Source organism: Helianthus annuus, chromosome 10, assembly GCF_002127325.2.
Source record: "Helianthus annuus cultivar XRQ/B chromosome 10, HanXRQr2.0-SUNRISE, whole genome shotgun sequence".
Taxonomy (NCBI): domain Eukaryota; kingdom Viridiplantae; phylum Streptophyta; class Magnoliopsida; order Asterales; family Asteraceae; genus Helianthus; species Helianthus annuus.
The window spans coordinates 69,735,235-69,741,234 of record NC_035442.2 but is presented as its reverse complement, the minus strand read 5'-3'; positions in this window follow the sequence as shown (position 1 = coordinate 69,741,234).

Sequence of the window (6,000 nt, the reverse complement as noted above, 5' to 3'; positions counted from 1 at the left end):
ATTAAAGAACAGATAGACAAGATAGAATCAATTGGATCTGACTCGTCGTTTAGGTATCCTTTGATGATTTCCGCGCTTTGGGTTTTTTATGAGATAATCTTAGTTATAGTGGCATGCCCATCTTTTGGAGGCAACGCTACCCTCAGCCATATTGGTCTGAGTCAACAGGGATACAGTCCCTCAAGGCCAGATTATTGAAAGATAATTAAGTAAGTTATTAATGCAAAATGTGGCATGTCCCACTTTTGGTGGCAACGCTACCCTCGGCTATATTGGTTTGAGTCAGCAGGGATACGGTCCCACAAGGCCGGTTTAAAGTTTTAATAGTAGTTTATTTATAAGGGATTCAAGTCGTTCTTACTTCCCCCGATTTGATGCTATCTGCCTTAAACGAAGTCCTAATAAGCTTGAATCAAGTCCTCGCAGGATCTATACACTGAACGAGGCAAGAAATTCATTCAAACCACCCTTCTAACCCCCTTCCAGGCAGTTAACGCGCTTTATATAGACCGTAAAGATACGAATGAGTGAATCAACAAAACATGAAGGATGATAGAGTGAAGTTCACTTTCAATATATCAAACTAGTTATTAAAGTCATTAATACATGCCCAATTAAAAAGTTACCAAAGCTTAGAAATCAAAAGTAATACATACATAACTTGTCTTCACCAAGTGATGTAAGAGATTAGCCAAGCATGGCCTTTGTTTGACAAAAAATCTTACTATCGATCTTGGATCCCGAGACTACTATACACACTCTAAAGATGGATGATGGATGAAAGTGGTGGATGATGGTAGTAGTGGTGGTGGTGGTGGAGTGGTGGCAGGTGTGAGAGAAGTGGTTTGCCAAGGGATGAGTTGCAAGTGAGCCAAGCACCTCCTTTTATAGCTGAAAACAGTGAGTTCACAAGGCCCCCTGCCTCGTATGCATGGCCATGTGTCCTTCTCCTTCTCTGTCTTCATTTAATGTTGTTGTCAGCTCATCTACACACATGGCCCCGTGTGTTAACGACACAACCCCGTGGCCCTCGTACTTGCTATACGAACCCAGATTTGCAAATCTGAGAGTTGACCACGGCCCGTTTCTAGGAGACACAGCCATGTGTCCCTTATCGTCTTCTGTTTGTCTTTATCTTCATGTTATCTTAAGTGGGGCACGGCTCCATGCCCGGCAGGCACGACCCCGTGCTTGGGTTCTGGTTTGTTGTTTTTATCTTTGGGGTGAAGCTTGGAGGGTCGGTATAGTGTATAAACTTCCTTACTTCGTATTTATGCTAGTTTTTGTTGTTAATTTGTTCCTTTTTTTTCGTTTAAGCTCTTTTAATCCTGAAAATCAAAAGTAAACAAAGAAACACACTTTTTCCAATATTAGTATTAAAAAATGATTGTTTTTATAACTTATTTGATATGATTTATATGTTGCATTTGGTGCATATCAAATACCCCCACACTTGAAACTTTGCTTGTCCACAAGCAAAACTCTTTAATATTGCTTACATCCCAAATAGAACGGGTAGAAGAGAAGTTTTGGGTCTTGTTTGTAGAGTCTCGGGTAAGTTTTTTATTTATTCTTGTTTTTATTTTATTTATAATCATATTCGACATGATTTATTTAGAACTTTTTGAGAAAAATAAATATTTTTAAGCATAACATATATTTTAAAATTTCATTAAGCTGTATATACATTCACATACGTCACAAGTGATCAATCAACAGTCAGCCGAAGATGAATTAAGTGAAACGCTCGGTCCCGGTACGGAACTTACTCCAATCATATGCTTAAAAAGAAATCAAACCTCCTCATTTTTAACTTAATCCTTATAAATATCAAGAGGACTTTGAAAGGGTAGGTTTTTGGTTAAGGGTAGGGTAGTTTTATTTAAAAGTGGCTAAAGGCGTAAATGTCGGTTTTCTTTTGAAAATTTATTTGTGACTTTATGAACTAAATACTTATAAGCGATACATTTGCTTATTTATTTCAAGAAACTAGAGAGTTGTTTTTTTTTTAATAAAGTCACATGCTTTTGTGTTTTTTTTTTTTCAAAAGAACCGATTTTTACTAAATTAAAAGGTGTAAAAATAAAAAGATGGTTTTTTGGGTGATGTTGTGTTATGGGTTTTGTAATGAAATGTTTAGGCTCAAAGGGGTTGACTAAGTGGAGTTTTTGTGGGGATATAAAAATAGAAAATAAGGTTGAAATGAAAAAGGGGGTTTAAAATCCTAATGCATCAATCATATACTTACTTGGATTAGTCGGTCAGGACCGGGAATGTATTGTCTTGTCAAGTTCTAGATTTGTAAGAACCGTACGGGTTATTCACACAAGAAGTGAAAGATAAGCATTTAGTATAGATATGATATTGGATGCTCGTTAAAGGCTCAAAACTCACAATTTTGTGGGAAAAGGGTAAAAATGTGAAAGTATATATACAATCAAATTTTTAATATTAGCCATGCCTTTTTATGAATTTTTCTTATGTGGTTCTTTTTATCACGGCGTTATCGGTTGTAAATTTGTAAGAACTTGAACTTTTTAGAACTTGATTTTCCAACTTAAACTATAAAGAAGATAAAACAAACTAATTTTTTTTAAAGATTTGGGGTGTTATAGCAGTTCCAAGTAAAGTTTTGTGTAATGCTCATTTTAGGACAAACAAATTCAAGTTGTTCAAGCCCCCCCCCCCCCACTTAAATTACACGTTGTACTCAATGTGGCCAAAATTGGTCAGATTTGATTACATGTGCAAAACGTGTTTTGAAAACAACAAATTTTTCAAAAACAGGCACTAGACACGGCCCCATGCGTGGGAGCCTCAGCCCCTTGTCAAAAGTGCCAGTAGCGAATTTTTCCAGAAGAGAAACATGGGGGTGTGTCTATGGGGAACGGCCCCGTGTCAAGGTTCCAGAATCAAAATTGTTTCAGCAGACTTGGGGCGTGCTTACCTCACACGGCCCCGTGCTGAACTTACTATTTTGAAGATTTTCAATCGGGAGTCGTCTATTTTCATGCATGGGGTGCTGGTTCAACGTCCTTTGGCCTTTCTCATCATTTTTGCACACTCTATTTTTATCATCACACCAAATTTATTTCATTTCATCCATAAAAAGAAAGAGAAAAATACAAGAAAAAATAAAGTCCTGAGATAGATAGATAGATAGATAGATAGGTAGGTAGGTAGGTAGGTAGGTAGGTAGGTAGGTAGGTAGGTAGGTAGGTAGGTAGGTAGATAGGTAGATAGGTAGATAGATAGATAGATTAGATAGATTAGATAGATTAGATTAGATAGATAGATAGATTAGATAGATAGATGCTTGATGGATGTCCTACGAGATTTTATTTAACCCCTAATAGCTTTTCCCTAGATAGATTTATGAATAACTAGTGGAAACCAAGACTAATCTTCGGAGGGCTTCAAGCTATTCTCTGGAAATGCTCTTTTAGAGGTCGTTGAGCATTTCCTCTATCTCCCTTGGTAGGAAGATAAAGGGTTCGTCGTCGACCTCCTCTTGAGGTAGGGGAACGGGATTTATCGGAACCTCAAAGTGAGCATTAATCGGAGGCTCTAGTGGTATCTCGTCCCATCTGGTGTGGGTGGGCTCGTCGACCTGGTCAATATAGTCGGAGACCACTAGGAAAAAGAAAAGGATTGCAAAACCGATTTATATCCGATTTCATTTTAGCGACTAACAATAGAGCCAAAGGTGGTGGCTAGTAAGGCCACTCGGGGCACTACATAGTCGGAGACCACTAGGAAAAAGAAAAGGATTGCAAAACCGATTAATATCCGATTTCATTTTAGCAACTAACAATAGAGCCAAAGGTGGTGGCTGGTAAGGCCACTCGGGGCACTACGTGGTGGTTTAATGACCACACGTTGTTTACCGTGGAACACCACCGCCGCCCTTGCCCATCACGCGTGATCAGTAAAACGTGTTGTAGCCATAACGCGTTGTGGGTTGTTTAATGCCGCACATGTTCGGTTGTTTTTCAGTTGTAGATGTTTGTGTGGTGAGCGATGAACATTTCCACTAAATGCACCACTAGTGATGGAATAAAGCTTGATGACGTGGCGGAACTTGATTGAATGCTGTGAGTGATGGAACTCCATCACTAGTGGAGCGCCCCTACCCTAATGCTGGAGGCTTTCTAAATTCAAATTAACAATTAAAACGCATTTGATAAACACAATTATTTGTAGATAAGCTGTTAAGTTGCTAACCAGACGTCAACACAAGTCTAGACGTTCATTAATTTCAAACAGAACTTGGTGGTGGTTCTCTTTTGAGAGACAGAGAGAGTGAGTGTTTGTAAAAGAGAGAGAAAATTTGTTATTTATTTATTTGTTTCTATTTTAAAATAAAGAGGTCTTTCAGTCTTTTTCATGTAAAACCAACAAAATATTCAGATGAAGTTAAATTTTGGACTCACAGGTTTATAAAATGAGGCTTTAGGTACTCAGTCACAACATTAAACTTTTTAGTTTTGAACTCAAGTGGTTATCACATATGGAATCAAAAAGTAATTTACTCGAGGTTTTTTTTTTTTTTTTTTTTTTTTTTTGCAAATTAATATACAGCCGTACAGGTAATTTCATATTCTGTGTAAATATTTAAAAAGGACATGATTTACTAAAACCAAAATTTTGTTATCTTTACCGTATCTTGTATCATATAGCTTTTTATAAGAGTCTTCAGGATTTTTTTTTTTTTTTGCAAATTATTATACAGGTAATTTCATATTTTGTGTAAATATTTAAAAAGGACATGATTTACTAAAACCAAAATTTTGTTATTTTTACCATATCTCGTATCATATAGCTTTTTATAATAGTCTTCAGGATTTTTTTTTTTTTTTTTTTTTTGCAAATTAATATACAAGTAATTTCATATTTTGTGTAAATATTTAAAAAGGACATGATTTACTAAAACCAAAATTTTGTTATCTTTATCATATATGGTATCAAAATTTAAAAAGGATCGTCGCCAAAGCCAACACCACACCGCCACCCCCCATCCTTGTCCTGAGCGTCGCCTACAAGCCGTTGGAGACGGAGCACAAGATGACAAAATTTCTCTCTTTCCCAATGCTAGTTGACCGTTTGAAAAAAAAAAAAAAAAAAAAAAAGCAACCGCTCTTTTACCTTTTTTTTTCCAAAATCCAACCCAAAATTATATAAATCCCCCTTTTATACACCATTTTTCACACTTTTTCTTTCACTACAACTCACCTCTCTCTCTCATTTTTTATAACATTCTTCCATTTTTATAAAATAATATTTTACATCGATCCCTTCAACAACCCGAACGTCCCCAACAACCCGAACCCACCGAACATCTCGAATGTATTTTCGGTGCCGGGATACTATCCGACGATAGAACCGAACCAACTCGGTCAATTTTCCTCAAACGCTTTTACCGCATTCCAAAACTCACCGAATGTTTTCGCACACACGCAACAAAGTCAAGCCATACAACAATTGATGATGCGGAATGCTTTTAATATGCAACCCGTGCAACCCGTTCAATCCGAACCGAACCCGACGCAACCCATTCGATTGGAACCCGACGAGGATGTTGTCGAAGTTGTTCCCGAGACCCAACCGCAAAAAGGCAAACGAAGAAAAGGCAAGCAAGTTGCGGGTGAGCAAAGCCAACCGTCCAAACCAAAGCCGAAACCATGGTCGCAACTCGAGGAAGAAGCCTTAGCGAAGATTTACATAGGCACGTCCACACACCCGATTAAAGGTACGTAAAAATAACTTTTATTTTTTTAAGTATATATTTTGTAGTATTATTTTTTTTTAATTTTTTATAACATATAATTTTGTCCAATATAGGTAATAATTAAACGCGTGAGGGGTTTTGGAAGGCGGTTTTGGCGAAGTTTCTTGAGCTAATGGACCAAGGGCCATATCAAGATATCGACTCGATGTCTTCTAAGTGGCGAAAAATGAGCGGGTTCGTCACAAGTTTTCCGAAGAATATAATAAAATATA